Source organism: Buteo buteo, chromosome 23 (genome assembly GCF_964188355.1).
Source record: "Buteo buteo chromosome 23, bButBut1.hap1.1, whole genome shotgun sequence".
Taxonomy (NCBI): domain Eukaryota; kingdom Metazoa; phylum Chordata; class Aves; order Accipitriformes; family Accipitridae; genus Buteo; species Buteo buteo.
The window spans coordinates 2,968,722-2,984,884 of record NC_134193.1 but is presented as its reverse complement, the minus strand read 5'-3'; the positions used below and the strand labels follow the sequence as shown (position 1 = coordinate 2,984,884).

The window sequence follows — 16,163 nt, the reverse complement described above, 5'->3', positions numbered from 1 at the left end:
GGATGCTTGGCAGGGCTGTAACAGAGGACAGGCTGCTCCCTTCCACTTTTATGCATTTGGAGACTGCTGTCGCCTCTGCGCAGCTTTTTGCCCTCGAGGCTGAACAGCCTGGACTGCCTCGGTCTCTGCCTAAGGCAGGACCGCCAGCCCTCTGGCTGTGTCCCCCCCTAAGCTGCCCTGGGCACTCTCCCTCCTCTCTCCCAGAGCTGGCGCCTGGTTCTGGATGGCGTGTCCCTGCCGGGGCCTCACCATGTGAGGGAGAAACGGGAGGATTTAATGGGTCTGGCCAGGAGCCATGCAGGGAGCATGCCTGGAGCAGGGCGCAGTTTTACAAGACAGGCACTGCCTGGGCTCTAGCTCCGTGTCAGTCCAGGCAGTGCTCCCGTAGCCCCGTCCTCGCACAGGTTTGCACAGGGACGAGGGGTACACGGTGGAGTCTCGCACCCTGCGTTTGCCCTTGCGTCGGCCGTGGGGCTCGGACTGCTCTCCCCACGGCCCCGAGGCTGTGCTGACCCCTTGGCATCCCGTGGTCCCTCTCTCACATCTCTGCAGTGGTGTTTGCTGACAAGGAAGGTTCGGGAGAGGAGCAGCCCTAGCAAACCCCTCGGGGCTGTGATTAAAATGCTGCTCAGGATGCTGCTGCCTTCCCCGCTGCTCCTGAAAACCACTCCAGCCTGCATGCTGCTTGCAGCCTGTGAAACAGAGGTACCATTTTCCCCGGGCTTAGAAAGGAGCCCAGCTCAGCAGCTCTGGCTGCTGTGTTTCTGGGGGTGGCTTTTCAGGAAGGATGAAGAGGGTGAGTGATCTCCTGGCGTGCAGCAGAAACGGGATCGCTTCTACCTGGAGGAGGTCCTAGGGCTGTGCCAATGGCATGAACAGCTCAGAGCCATCATCCCGGGTTATAAGCATCACAGCCCCGCTCGGTTACAGCACCCAGCCAGCCGTGCCCCTTTGAATGGAGAAAGACACGAGCATGGAAGTCTCCGTCAGGCCTGACTCTCTGCTTGCTGCAGCCTTCTCTCCTTCCAACAGCCCCTTCTTTCCTCCCTCCAGCCAACTGCACGGCTGGGCTGAGGGGCTGTTTGCAGGGAGGTGACAGCAGAGTGGCCTGGGGTGAGGAAGCACAGCCTGTGTACCTTCAAAAGATGCAATTTATATCAAAAGGGAGAGCAACTGTGGGCCACAACCCAGCACTCCCCTGGCTGCACCAGGCAAGGGACACACTAGGAATTGCATAACTGGAAGAGGAGGAGAAGGATTTGCTGAGCAAAGTCTCCCCTGGCACGAGCTGAGGTGATCACAGCCATGGACTTACACAAACTCTTGTAGTTTCCCAGCCAGACCCATTTTTTTATAAAATACTCCAAACTAAAATGAGCCCATTTTCACACCTGATTTCCCCTGGAACGCCACGAGGCTATGCGATTTCATTGTGACAATAGAAAAGGGAAAAACAACCCCAGAACCCAAAGTAATTTTAGAGAAAAATCATACAAATCAAGCATGCCCGCCTTTTGCTCAGCCATTAAGTTGGCATGTTTGAAAAACGCCCTGCAGGCACTGCCTGGCAAATGCACTGCTCGGTATTGCAGAGGCATCCGCTGGTGGATGCCAAGTTCAACACCAGCAACCTCAGCCCGTGTTGCCCTTCACAGAGCACACATTAAGGGACAGTTTGCTTTGGGCTATTATTGGTGGAACGGACCCAGCCCCACTACACAGTGTAGAGTCTCGTTAGCACCGCGTCAGTCTGCCAGGGAGATGTACTGTGTTCTTGTCCCACATGCTGGTGAACATCCATCACACCGTAACGCAGCTCCTCTCCCATCCAGTCTTTGAACACGCATGTCTAGGAATCCCTGCTGGCTGCAGCAGCTGGGTGCTTTCCCTCTCCACGTTCTCCTCCCAAAGCCATCGTGTCAGGCTTACAGCTATCCCTTCCTTGGCATATTGATTATTGTCATTTATGTTTATGAGGAACGTCACGCACCAATAAGCGGCTTGCGTGACACAGCCACTGAGCTCGTGTCTCTGTCCACTAATTGCTTGTCACGTTCTTGCCCTTTGCACATCGCTTCTCTTAGAGCTGGTTTCTCTGTCCACCTCCAGTTTGGGGGTTTCCTCTCCTTAATTAGCCGCAGCTTTTGCTGGGGATCTCCTTTGTTTTCTGTTTTAAAATGGACTTACAGTGGCAGGTGGTCTCACAGCCATGGTATGGAGCGTGTGGCAGCAGTTGTTATGCTGAGGGCTGCCCTGTGCTGGGAATGGCACGTAAGTGTTTGAGACATCTCCCCCCCACCCCGGAGACATCTCCCCTTTAAACAGAGGAGGTGGGTGGGTATGGAAGTCAGAGGCATGCCAGAGCCTGGCTGGACCGCTGGGCTGCGGAAAACGTGCCAGCTTCTGCAGCCAGTGGCATAAAGGGAGCGTGATGGCTATCGTCACCCCGAGCTGCCGCTGACTTTGCAGCCCACATGACCAGGTACTCATTGACCAGGGGTTAGGGGAGGGCAGTCGTTCATGCGAGCGGAGCCAAGGGCCAGCCTGCACATCGCACCTCTGGGTCTTCTTTGCTGCTCCTCCCCGAGCCCTGCAGAGTAAAGGATGCAAATCCCCATGATGCAGGTGAGAAACAGGCTGCTCGGGGCAGCGAGAAACAAGCTGGCTCGCCCTGTGTCCCGGAGGACCGGGTCCTACCCCTGCTGCAAAGTCATCACGCCGCAAGCTTGAACTCTACGGCTGCTTCTGGGGGGGCAGTTCCAGTTCAGAGCCCATTCGTTCAGCTCTGGGTGCTCAGACGAGTCTTAGCTCACGTGCTCACTAAGTGAGTTGACCGAAGAGCTGGTGTCGAATGTTTTACCCCCCTCACAGAGCAGACAAGCATTACTAAGGGCTTCAGGTCTTGGCTGGGTGTTGCCGTGGGACAGGCTAAAGCGAACAAACAAAATGGATCCTGGTAAAATGTCCCTTTCCTCCATGGGGGCTCGGCTTTTATGCTTCTGCAATGCCATCTGTGAAGCACTTCCCTGTTCCTCAAAGTGTCTCCCAGCAAGCTCGATGGTTCTAATATAAGAAATGAGAGTCAGCAAGTCCCCCAAGACTCCCACGTTCAAAAAGGAAAACGGAAAAAGGAGTTCTGTCAGCAGCAGAACTAAGGAAGCCCAAATTTGTGTCCTCCGGACAGTCTCCCTTGTGGAATCTCAGATGTCTGGAAAGGAGAAGATCCTATATGCTTTCCTGGGATAGGATTTCCCCCCCAGAGAGCTTGTGCCCCCTTTCCTCTCCTCACCAGCGTCCTCTGGGTTCCCGCTCTCCATGCTCTGTGTGGACGGCTTTTGTTCCTTCCCTGCCCAGGTGTCCTGCTGGCATCTCTCCACCTTCCCCCGCCACGTTAAACCTCCCGCACATCCCCCAGATTTAGGCATAATGCCCACTAATTACAAAAAACTCTCCTGACAGACAGGATGGTCTGTAGAGGGAAGGCGAGGATTCGCAGAGCTGGGGCTATAAGAAATTAATTAGTTTCAGGCAGACAATGTTGGCACCTCCAGTGAGCCTGATTTATTTCCACGGCCGGTCTATTTTTGGCAAAGTGAGAATGTTTGGCTACATATAAGACAATAAATAGCTGGAACGGACGGTGAAGCTGCTGCTAAAGACAAACCCCCAACCGGAGTGACAGAAGCTGTGATTTCCAAGGCTGCCCAAGGGATGTTTCCCTGCCGGCTCCCCGCTTTCCCGGGCTGCCCTCGCTCATCCTCATCTGCCAAAAGCCTCAAGGACGAGTAGGAAGAGCTACAGGAGGGAACTCCCCCGACTCGTGTGCTGGGGCTGGGATCGGGGAAGGGGGCGGTGGATGGAGAAGGGGTAGGGGGGTTGTGCGCGGCTCCCCAGCCCGCAGAGCAGCTCGGTTCCCCGCCGGGCAGCCTGAGCAGGGCCGGGTCTCCCGGGGCGGCCCCGGAGGGGGACGACAACGGGACCGAACGGGTTCCTTATCCCGGGGTTGCGGCGGGGAGGAGCCAGCGCCGGCACCGAACGAAGCGCCGGCACCGCTCCGCTTCTCGCCGCCGGTAACCGGGCACCGCTCCGACCCCTACCGGCAACCGCGACGCCTTTTACTCCGGTTCCGCCACCGCTCGGGCTCCACCGGCCCCGCTCCATCCCTCCACACCCTCTCCGTTACCGCCACCGGCTTTTTTTTTCGCTCCGTTACCGGCCCCCCGGCTCCCAGCCCGGCCCCGCGGCGCCCGCAGCGCCGCCCCTGCTCTTCCCCGGGACCCGGCGGCGGCAGCAGGAAGGAGGAAGGACGGAGGCGAGACCTGCTCGGCGGCCGGTGAGTGCCGGGGTAAACACGGCGGAGGGCTGGGGGTCCGTCCCATACACCCCCCCCGGACCCGGGGGGTTCCCCCCCCGGGGTCCCCTGCCGCAGCCCCGGTCGGGACCCGTCGCTGCTTTTGGGACTGTTTGGGCAGAAAGTGCTGTAGGGGAGGGGATGGCTGAAGTTGAGGGAGGGTTGGGGTCTGTAGCGAGAGCGGCAGCAGTTTTCTACCTGGCTCTTCCCCGGTGGAGGAGATGCCTTGAGCGTGTTTTGGTCCTAGACGGGGTTTTTGGGGAGCCCCGGTCAACCCTTCGCTCGCTATCGACTTCTCCGTTTGGTAGGCGCCCCTGGCACGGGTCCCTCCGGGAAGGACCTGGAGGGAACCCTTCTCTCTCCGGCATCAAAGTTTCCAGAGGGGGCTGACACCCAGGGTCTGTCTGGTGGGTTCCCCTGCTCGGGTTGGGGTCCTGCTGCTGGCTGGCCGGCAGCATGGCATTCTCCTCATGCTGCATTTCTTTTTTTTTGTGGCTGTCAGTATCAGCTACGTCTCTCCAACACGCCTGTTGCTCTGACGAGTTCCCAGGGGTGCGGAGAACTTGCCCCCAGAACGCTTCTCCCCAGACAAGGCCGCCCGTTGAGAGCAGCTCTCCCTGCCATGCCAGCTCTAGCTCCTGTAAAGTCAGGCTTTAATAAACTTGCTCTTCTCTCCACGAAAACAGACCGGAATGAGCACGCTGGCTAGTGGGCACAATGGTGGCATTAGCTCTGAAAAGAAGAAAGCATCAGGGTCAGGCCTGGGGCTGCTGGCGTTGGTTTTTTTGTGCTCTGCATCAACCAAATGAATGGTGCAAGTGGTGCGAAGGGGGAAGCGCTTTGAACAAGCGGCAGGCAGAAAGTTAGTGCCTCCAGGTGAGATTTCTGAAAGGGTGTCTTCGCACCAGACCCTCTTCCTGCAAAGAAATAGGACTAATTTCCTCCTCAGTGGTAATGGGGCAGCGTGTAGATCTGCAACATGTGCTAACAGACAGAGCTGAAATGTGGTGAATGCAAGCAGAGTCTTGTTTTCCAGCCTCACGAGGCATTGACAGGGCATCTGGGTCACCCCGTCTGTGGAGAGGTCATGAAAACCAGTTCCCATGATCCTGAAAAAATTCCCTTGATGCAAACACCAGGCCATTAGAAAATCGGTTAGTTAGTGTCAGCGGGAACGCTTCAGTGGTGGCACACTGCGATCTCAAAGTGCATTTGTAGTCTAGAGCATCCTTTCCACCCTGGAGCAGATACAAGTACATCGATGGGACGTGACATGTCCAAGAGCCTGATGCAAAGGAGGCACGAATAGAAGGAGGGCACCTTGTTCACCCACTGGCACCCCATCCGTGAAACTTCATCTCTGTGTGTGTATGTGTGAGGCATCCAGCACACAGTTTGCTGATTTTTAGACTCTCTTTGTCATGCCAGAAGACTTCTGTGCAAGTTTTGGTGCCCATTATCCAGGCGAGACCACTTCTGATGGGAGGTTTTGCAGATTTCACAGATTTGTTGCCCAGAGCCCAGACATACTAATGCAGGAAAGTATTGGTACCATGTCCAAATGAGGGCAATTAATAAATGAGTAGTGGAACAACCTCCCCAGCAATGGCTGGGAGTTCCTCCTCTCTTACGCTGCTTGGAAAAGAGAGGAAATTTTGTAACTGAAGAGCAGGACTCTGGAGATCTGACCCTGTCCCTGGCCTTGCCACAGATTCTGTCTGACCTTGGACGCATCACCGTATCCCCACGTCTGAGTTCCTCCATCTGTTAACACTTGACCTTGCTTTGTTCTCGGAGGTTTGCTCCCTGAGATCTATAGAGCTTTGGGATGCTGGCAGAGATAGGCATGGAAGCACTAAAATACTTGTCTGGATGCTGCGCAGGCCCCTTTCACTAAACAAGCTCTCTTTGTGGTCCCTTGAATGGACCCTTCAGCCGGGCTTCGCTGGCGAGCGAGTGACAAAGAGCGAAGTGATGGTGTCACATATTCGTACGTTACAGGTGACTGAAATGGAGCTGATGTGCCCGGCTGCTTTTTGCTGGCTTCCACACTAGCTGCTTTAAATCTTTAGCTGCTGCCTTTCATATGCATTTATTGCCATTGTCGCTGTCTTGTTTATCCCGGGTAGGCACGGGCTGGGGTCCAGCCCTGCTGTGCCAAGAGCACGGATACAGGAGGAGACAGTTTTTGCCTTCTGTTGCCGGCACTGTAACTAGACAAGATAGATGAAGGCAGCTTCATTTTGCGTATGGGAAAGTGGAGAGACAAAATGGCTTGCTCAAGGTGCTACAGGGAGCCTGTGGTAGCACAGGGAATTGAATTTTGATCTCCCAAGTCCACGAGGATCCCTCTGTTCCCTCTGTCCTTTGTGCTGCACCCTGCCACTTGGTGAGACAGAAACCTGTATATGTACTTTCCATATGTTGTGTATGCATTAAAATATCCACGTTGCAGTTTCCACTGAGACCATCCCCTTGGTCTGGCCTTCTGGAGAGAAATGAATGTTTGGTCAATCCTTGTAAACCCTGAGACATTCCTCTGGCTTCCATACAGACCTGAGGTTTGGGCCAGGAGGTCTGAGAATCTCCGGAAAATCTGGGACACATGTTTGGAGTCATGTCCAAATAATAGTAAGAGTTTCCAGGAGGGTTTATACTCCGTAAGAGCCTCCCAAATTCTCCTTCCATGCTCAGGGAAATTGAGGCAAACTTAAAGCAGCTTCTCCAGGCAACAGGACAGGGGGTCTTGACTTTGGGGCCAGCTACAGAGTTCAGAAAAGATCCCAACCCAGCCTGGACTGAGTTCTGCTCTGCGTAGTTAGTGTACCGAAACCCTGAAAGGTCAGCTCTGGTTGATGACATGGTGTCCGTTTACATCTTTACAGGTAGAGGAACAATTAAAGGTCTCTATTTAAAAAAGGCCCTTCGACTGCTTTCAGCAAACTCTGTCCGTGCAGAGGTTTGACCTGCTGGGTTTGCTTTTCTCTAAATTTACTTGCTTCTGCTGTTTGTAAAGGGAAAACTGATAGCAGAAAGCAACCTGTTGATTAATGTAGATTCAAAAGCCCAGATTACAATCTGGTGAACAATTAACTTTGCAGAGTCGATCTGTAATCAGAGGGAGCATCTTTTGCGCTCTCTTTACATTTCTAATCAAGGTTTCTTTTCAGGTAGCGTTTTGCCTGCAGCCAATGTTGCTCATCCGCTGCTTGTTTGCTCAGTCGCTCACAATCTTAGCTCATATCTTTGTCTAGGCAGCCCGGCTGGAAAAGAAGCTGGTGTGAAATTATTTTCAAGCCACAGAGCAGAGCTAGCAAGCCTTCGGAGATGGCTGGGGTTCATCCGTGCTTCTGACGCTGCTGCAATCTCTCATCTCTCTTGTTCTTTCTTTGCCTCCCTCCTTATGTGCGTCTTATTCTTGCTGTATCTCCAATCACAACTTGAGATCTGTATTCTCTTGCCTTCTGGGTTTCCTCGCTGTTTTAGGGATGAGCTCCAAGCCACCACAATTAAGGCTAGATTTTTTGCAGGCAGGCTAGGCATGCTGCATTCCCGCTGGGAAATGTCCACGTATCTTCAGCACAGCATGCCTGCCCACTGGGCTGATCTCTGCTGAAAATCTGACCATTTCTTTTCACACCTGAGCAGCAGCTGGGCTCTTGTTAAAATTCTCACTCGTGTGCTGAATGCATAATGCACCACAGTTTCAAGTGTAGGCAGGACCTGCAGGAATACAGCTGGTGAAGCGGAAGGATGCTCCAGGCTTTGGGGCACTTGCTTCAGAGGGTTGGATTCAGATGCCAGCGCCAGCTCTTCTGGTTTTGTTTGTGGCTTTTCTGTGCTCCCGTCTAACATCAGGTACCTTACAGCAGGTACCGTCCCTGCCACACCAGCGTGCCAGGAGGATAAATAACTCTGAATGTGTTCACACTGTGGAACGGAGGGATGTTTGACCTGCTGCTTTCAAAGATGGATGCTCATTGCTTTTTGGGAGCCAGGTCTCCCCGAGCAGCTCAGGTGGAGACATTTCAGAGCATCTCAGGCTGTGCACAGCCAGCCTGGGTCTGACGCTGACCTGCTGTGAGCCTGGCCCTGTATTCTGCTTCCCTTTTATCTTCCTTTGTGGATTTAAATCAGGGGCATTTTGAAGCAGGATTTCTCATCGCTGCCTTTTGCACCGTGAGTCCTCAATCTCTGGGGCCAGCAGGCACTGCCATGACAAAAATAATAAATTATTTGAGTAGTGAATTTCTGATACAGAGCTGTCAGTGCCTGGTAGCAGTCACCTCTGCCAGCGTTACAGGAGCACACGGTATCACCAGAGCTGTTACTGCTTGTGATGCGTAGAGGAGGAAGAAAATAGGATGGGGTGGTGTTGGGTTTACTGCCCTTGCCTTGGAAGGGAAAGCGCGCAGCTTCTGTGTGCGCCTGGAAGGAAGGGCGCTGCTAATGAAGACACTTCATTGCCAATTAATGGTGCATTCAATCCAATTATCTTGTGACTTTTAAATTTTGTGAATTACACCCAAACAATTCACCCTCGCGCCACCCTTGAGCTAGTAGTATCTTCTTCATTTATCAGGTGGGAAACTGAGGCAAGGAGCATATTCCTGGTGTCAGCAAGGTCCCATCAGTGATGGTGCTGGATCTCAAACCTGAGGTCTAATACTGTCTCCAACATGTGCTGTTTTGTGCTGGTCTGTAGCTAACAGCCCGTCTCTTGCTGTGGTCTGGGGTGACATGAATTTTATTTGTCTTTTGGGCACCCTTTCAGCTTTTGCTCAGGACCTGCCATGCAGTAATGTTTTTATTACTGAAGACTTCTACATAAACCCTCTTCCCCTCCTTCTTTTTCTTTCCCAACCTCTGAAATGCTCAGCTGTTTCCTTTAGAACAACCCAAATTTCCCCCGCCGGGGGCTTTGGAGTGGGGCGGGGGGCTGGATTTGACTAGTTCCATGGGGTGCTGCTGTTGTTTTGGTGGCTTTTAATTGAATTGCTAAATTAAAAAGGAGAGACTGTTGAAGCTGACCATAAATACTGAAACCTCTGAAGAAATTGAAATGTGCCTTTTTTGGGAAGCAGAAACATTCCAAACGTTCCGTTTATTTCTGCTATTTCTCTATTTTGATTTAAATAGTTTATTTTTACTCAGTCTATTAGTTATTTGATAAGTGTTAATATGCTGGTTGTGATTCATGATCCCAGTTAGATTTAGCTGCACCACCCCCCCCCCCCCGTCACTTCTCACTCACACCCGCTTCTCCCCAGCACTGCACACTCTTGAAGCCATATCTTTTTTTAGTTGCTAAATCTGACAAGGTTTATGAACAGGAGCCTTAACTCTGCGCTTGTGAACATGCACATGCATATAAATTCATCGGTGTTGGGGTTTTTCTGTATTCCAGTGTGGAACATCACCTGGAGCTTGGTTTTATGCCTTCTAGCATGACTTGAATTATTTGGTGGAAAGCCTCTTAGACTGGCAGCTTATGCACTGAGCCTGTGCTGGAGCAGATGCTGCTGATCTATAGATACCCAAAGATGCAGCCAGGGACCTACAGGGGTCTTCAATAGCACTTTGGGTTTTTTTTCTTATTTTGGACTTTAAAAATCTGGTTTGAAGACAGCAGCTGAAGTGATCTCGTTTCGCCCAGAAAATGCATCCTCCTATTGCATCTGCCCTTGTTGGTAGGTTAAATTCCACTTTCTGCCATACTTCACCAGATGCTCAAGTGGTGTCAATCGGCATTGCTCTGCTGAAGTCAGTAGACCCACAGCAGCACAAGACACGGCAATTTTGCCACCAGCCGAGGCTGTGAGTGTCACAAATCCTCTCTAGTTTTGGTAGTAGGTTCTCTTCCGTAACGTGTGCTTGTGTCATCTCTGCTGGCACCCTGATAACACAGAGAGCTAGAAACTACTCACTCATTTCTGCAGTACCAGCATCGCCAGTGACCTGGTAGAGAGTGTGCTTCAGAAATTCGGGATCCAGTCCTGTTACTGTAGATCTGGGCAGCAGCGATCTATAAACAACAGACCAAATAAACCAGTGCTGCAGTAGTGGTTTGGAGGTAGGATCCAGAGCCAGATCTCCTGGACTCTTTTTCTGGCTGTGCCGTTGACTTGCTATTTGACCTTGGGTGAGTCCCATCCCATTTCTGCACTTCTGTTTTTCCCGTCTCGGTGGCGGGGATAATAGCCAAATTCACAGCCGGGCTGAGGTACAGTTGATATTGGTGAAATGCTTGGCCATCCTTGAACAAACAGTGATTACAGAAGGGCGAGGAACCGTTCCTGTGTTCCTGTAGGCATAATAACCTTTCTGACATCTGTTCTCCCTGCCTCAAATCAGAGCAGTGATTTAAGTGCAAGGGAGAACCAGTGAAGAAAATCTGCATTCAGCCTAAAGCATGTGTTGCTCCTTCTGCTACAGATATTCCTGAGGGTTGGTCAGCTTGTAATTATTAACTAATTACTGCACAGTAATCACTGTGCCACAGGATACAGGAAGTATAGGCAGTCGGGAACAAACTGTATCTCACAAATCCCAGCCTTTTCTTATCTGTCCTTTGTATTTTGCCCATCATGGTGGTATCTGCCTTGCAGCCCTGCCCCTCAGGCTCTCAGAAGGGACGTAACAAGTCAGCCTGTGGCTGGATACCTCCGTGCGCTGTTTGCTTTTCATGTTTGCAATTAGGGGACTGAAGGCCAGTGTTAGTCCAGAACAGGGAACAGCTACATCCCGGGTTGTGGCTGTGAGGACGACCTCTTTTGCAGGTTTGCCAATGTTCCCCGTCCTGCTTGAAGAAGACCACATCTAGGGGCGAGCCTTTGCAGCCCTCGCGATCTGCCTCTACAATAAAGGCATTGATATTGCGTGTTTCCTGAGCATGGCACTGGCCAGAGGAGGTGAATTAGCAACCCCGGAGGCTGAAAGCCTCTCTTTATCCCAGGAGCAGGTTCGGCACAGACGGGGAGCCGCTCTGCCAGCAGTGCCGCACCGGAGTGCCGCGGGCTGCCGGGACCTCCTGCGCTGGATGCGATGCAGTCGGTCCCCGCTCGGGATGGGTGTGCTGAACAGAGCTGCCTAAGTCCGTCAGCTGGCGTATTTTCTTTTTCGAGGAAGAGCTGGGGTCTGAAATGCTGCCCAGTGCAGGGGAAACCTCTGCAGGGACAAGTCTCGCTGTAGGCTTGTGTGGTCAAGGCAAGAAACCTCTAAGGGATGCCTCAGACTGCCCTGGTCAGAGGAGCCAAGGGGTTTGTTTTTCCGCCGGTTTGTTTTTTGACTCAAGGCAGAAAACTTCTCCGACGTGGGTCTGAGGTGGGGGAGGATGAGCTGTCGGGGCCATCACAAATCATCGTCAGCATCAAGAGCTGCTGCTGTGCCTGTAGCCGAAGGGAGATGGGGACACGGGGACCTGAAGCTGCAGGAGTGGTAGTTTGGGCCCCCCCCCGTCCTTGCATTGACCAGGCGTCTCGGAGCCGTTTCAGCTCTTTGGAAGGGTCCCAGAAAGGCTGCGGATGGACCAGCCTTCCTAGTGTCTGGGTTTTAGGCAGGAATTTGCAAACACCATTTGCAATGTAAATTGAGGGGGGGACGACAGAGAAGCAACATTACCTGCCTGGGAGTCTGAGGAGGAGGCAGAACTAGTGGTTTTAATGCTCTTTTCGGTCATACCCAGGGGTTGCTTTGTGTCTCGTCCAAAAGACAATCAAAAATGCAGAGTGCCTCTGTGTCCCCAAACTGCTCTCTCCTTTAAATGAACCATCACAACCCCCCGGTACCACCTTCACATCCCTCCCTTCCACCGCGATCCTCCTGCTGGGATGTGCAGAGCTGCCCCTCACGCTGTTGAATTCCTCTCTGACCCCGGCTGCAGCTACACAGCGATGGAAACAGGTATTTCCTCTGTGCAGGAGGTGCAGAGAAAAGGTCCAATTGAGTCATTTTAATTCCAGGAAAACATGACACAGTATCTGAGGGAGAAGGCGTGTTTTTATAAATTACCATTAGCAGCATGTGTTCTATTTAAGTACTTAATCCCTTTCAATCCCTTCTTATTAACGATTAATTGTGCAACTAATCGCACTATGATAGCAGCGTTGCAAGTGCAGTTAGTTGCAGTGTGTACAAGCAACCCACCAGTATTAAACCAGATAAGAATTAGGTGTGGTGGTGAGAGGGGGGCACCTCAGCTCGGCTGATGCTCTGCTGCGTGAATGTACGCCAAATCTCTCGTCTCTTTGGGTCTCAGGATTATAATCCTTTCTTATCTTGAGCGTTTCCTATGAAGCGTACAGCTTATCAGCTTGCGAGGCAGGAGAGGAGTAGAATTGAATACAACCAAGTGAGCTTTGAACAGCTCTGCTTGATGTAGTCCCTTTTCATCTCGCTTTCTGAGCTTTGAGTCTCCTTCGCTCTTGTGGCCTGTTACTGAAAACCACATGGCAATAGGTCTGTGTTTTGATTTGGGGGGTGAGGGGGCTATATTTGAAATTTTATTTCCAGATGTGCTTCTGTTGTCTTACAAAAGGGCCGTGGACTGCAGCCCACGGGTCAGCGCGTGTTGCAGCCCAGCACCTATCTCTTCCTAACAGTGGCCAAGGACTGGTGAGTCCAACCACGTGTTTTCCTGCAAGAGATCGCTCTCCCTCACTCTCTTTGACTCTGGTTATCTCATGCTGGGCTCTGTTATCTCCCCCAGTTTCCAAGGCTCCTGCAGAAACCCATCTAGCTTGTCAAGGACACCAGAGCTGCAGGCAGCTGTGGAGGGGACTCAACCAGTATGCAATGAGAGTTGTGATAGTTTTTAAAGTGCAGGGGGGAGGTGGGTTGGGAGTGAAGAGAGAAGAGGAAAAATGAGCTTAAAATGAAAAAAAAAAGAGATACATTCTTTGTTTTAAAACCCACCAAATAGACTTGCTTTGTCGGCCATTCCCATGACTGACATTGCAACTTTCAGGACACCGAGCGGTGAGCTGGGGCTTGGCTTGGCGAAACAGATGTTATTTACAGTTTAACAGGGAACAAGGTTTATCTAAACAGCGTGTGCTTGCTGAGTTCCCAGATATGCATGAAATGTTGCCCTCCATAGGGAAGTGAGCAGAGGTTTGCAGGCACTGAGGCATGCTTAATCTGTTTATACATGTTTCATCTGGGATATCTCTGTTTGGTATCCAGACGTGTCCATGTTTGGTTTAACATGAAAATGTCGTAGTCATGGTAGTGCTTAGCTGCGGTGGGTGAGGATATTAGGGAGGTAGGTGTCTCCAGGCAGTGCAGAAGGATGGCTGAGGGTGCCCTGCAAGCATGTGCTGCTCTCTCAGGGACAGAGGTTTCCTGGAAAGAAGCATCTCACCAGGTTTGGGATCCTGGAGAGCTTGCACCATCACAGAGCCTGGGCTGGGCTCTTGGGCAATCCTACAGCCTCCTTGTAGCATCCCTGTGTTTAAGGAAAACAGTGCTGCTGGTGCAAAATACCTGATAAAGAGCTTCCTGAGCAGAGGAGGTACAGCACGGACACAGCAGGACAGCGTGATCTGCAAGCTCATCCCTGTCCTGGGCTGCCCAGAGGGAGGGCGGTACACCGGAGGATGGCAGGATGAGGAGCCATGGGGAAGGAGCGTCTCTGCATCTCAGCCCAGCCTCCTGTCTTTCTGCTCTCCCCGCTCTTTTGAAGGAAGCTGGTGGAGGAGGCAAGACTGAGAAGGTTTTGCTATACGGGCACACATCCAAGCCGGTTGGCAACCCCCAGAACTGAGGAGCTGCCGTACATCTGGGGGAGGCCCTCATTTAATGTCTAGTCAAATCCTAAGCGGAGCAGGACCACTTGAGGATCCACTTCATTTGCTTTCACTAGCTGTTCCCTGAGACATTTACTACTGTGAAAATCTCTTTTGGTGTTTGTTTCTGCATGATTCCTTCCCTGCATGTGGCCCAGACAATGTCTGGTTTTCACTGTGTTGCCCAACCCCTGGCGCTTTGCGAAGTGGAAATGCTTCATGTGCAGAAATAAGGGGTGTAGTGTTCGTGGCGGTGGTATCAGCGCTGAGATCTGAGAAGTCAGAGAAGGAATGGCAGGGACACTTGGCGCCCTTCAGGTTATGGAGAAAAACTTGAACATTGAAATGGGGAGAGGGGAGAGGGCACGGGGGACAGGAGAGCAGGTGAAATCCTTCCGTAAAGGAGCAGCTTTAAGAGTTTGCAGCAGCAGGGCACAAGTCGTGCATCCCCCCCGAGGCAGGCAAAGCACCATCGGCTTTCAAGGTGGTGCAGTGCACGGGCCAGGGGCAAGGGAGAACCATCCCTGGAGGCTGTTCCTGCTGATGCAAGGGTGTCTCAAAGCCTGGCATCTAGGCAGCAACACGGAGCTCTTGCCAAGTTCGCTGCCTCAAAACGGTGCTCTTATCGCACTGGGATCCCTGGCAGCCACCTCGTGGCTCAGGAGGCTTTTTAAATCTCCTGCCTTCCTCCAGCCTTGACAGGAGCTTAGTAGAGCAGAAGTCCCTTATCACCAGCTGGAGCAAGGACTTGAGCAGTCCCTTCTCTCATCGTGAGGATGAGGTGTGGGCCCTGGATCTGGGAAGCCAAGCCAAGCCAGAAAGATCACACGGATGCCCACCCACACATCTCACCCCTGGCTGGGGCTCTAAGCACCATTGCGGTAATCGTGATAAGGAAGGGTCCCAAAAAAAGATATTGCAGCATTACTCTTCCCATTATGGGGGAGACGGGGATGCCAAAAGTAATTACAGTTTGTGCTGTGCTTTGAATTCCTCCCGATTCTTCAAGCGTTGGCTCGTCATGCTCCCTACCTGTGTGGCTGCATTTCCCTCGCATCTGAGGCAGAAATACATACACACACGTGCGCAAAGCCCTCCAAGGATGGGTGCACAACTGGTTTAAGATTAAATACCAGATTAGTGCAATCCTTGGCAGGGAAGTAGACTTGCAGTGTTTGCTCACTACCTTACTACCATGTGACTATTCCAGAGCTTTAAATAAAACAGATTTGAAACCCTGCTGCAAAGAGTTTTATGTGCCTAATGCCAAACAGTGGTACCGCTGCTCCAGAGCACAGTCGTGGGGAGAAACCCAGTCCGTAGCTGGTACTGTAAACTCTGCTGGAGTGGGGAGAAGTAGGTCAGGAACACCGGCCCCTTTCATTCATTTCTTTTCCTGTTGCTGCAGAAAGACCTGTCCGAGGGTGGTTTGGGGCTGGTTTACTGGCAGCGTCAGCTCCAAGGAGCTGCTGGATCTGAGCTGGGAGCTTGCTGGGAGAGGAAAGACCATTAATCCCGTATGAAGCTGTTTGTACAGTCTCTCCATCTCCTCCTCCCATTGCCAGAGTGGGGTGGCATAGAAATCCAGATACCTACGGACTGTAGAGCGTAACTGGCAGAGGTCTCAGCCCTTTTATAAGTGCAGTTTATCAGGGTAGAGCAAGACAAGCCGGGCTCTGTGCATTTCTAGTCTCCTAGAAAATGTGTGGCGAAGAGCCGAGCTCTTAATTGCTTTGAGTGCTTGTGGTTGTCCCGCTTCTTATAAATGTTGTGCTTCTGTTTGTATCAAAACTGTTCTCTGTTTTTCTGGGAAATTCAGTCCTGTCAAGATCCTTTGATACCAGGGTCCCTCTGGTAAGACTTTTCACGAGGATCTGGCTTTCATTTCTTCTCTTCACCTTTTCGTTGTGCGTTGGTTGCTCTCCCCCTCCTTTTCTTTGCACCAGAGGTAGCTGCATTTCACAAATTCCGCACGACTATCGGGTGTACAGGATGCAACTTCTGTTTCTTTAAATACCTCCCTAGGA

The 16,163-nt window shown here is 52.0% G+C and overlaps 1 protein-coding gene across 1 annotated transcript in view; it reads left to right on the top strand.

Annotated features, from left to right (window-relative positions):
* The first annotated feature begins 3,941 nt into the window (after window positions 1–3,941).
* The window catches only part of CDK18 (cyclin dependent kinase 18), a 39,947-nt gene continuing 27,725 nt past the window's right edge, over window positions 3,942–16,163 (top strand). Inside the window, exon 1 of the mRNA XM_075055205.1 lies at window positions 3,942–4,333. The gene's annotated coding sequence lies outside the window, so the exon portion shown is untranslated. The remainder of the gene's footprint in view (window positions 4,334–16,163) is intronic.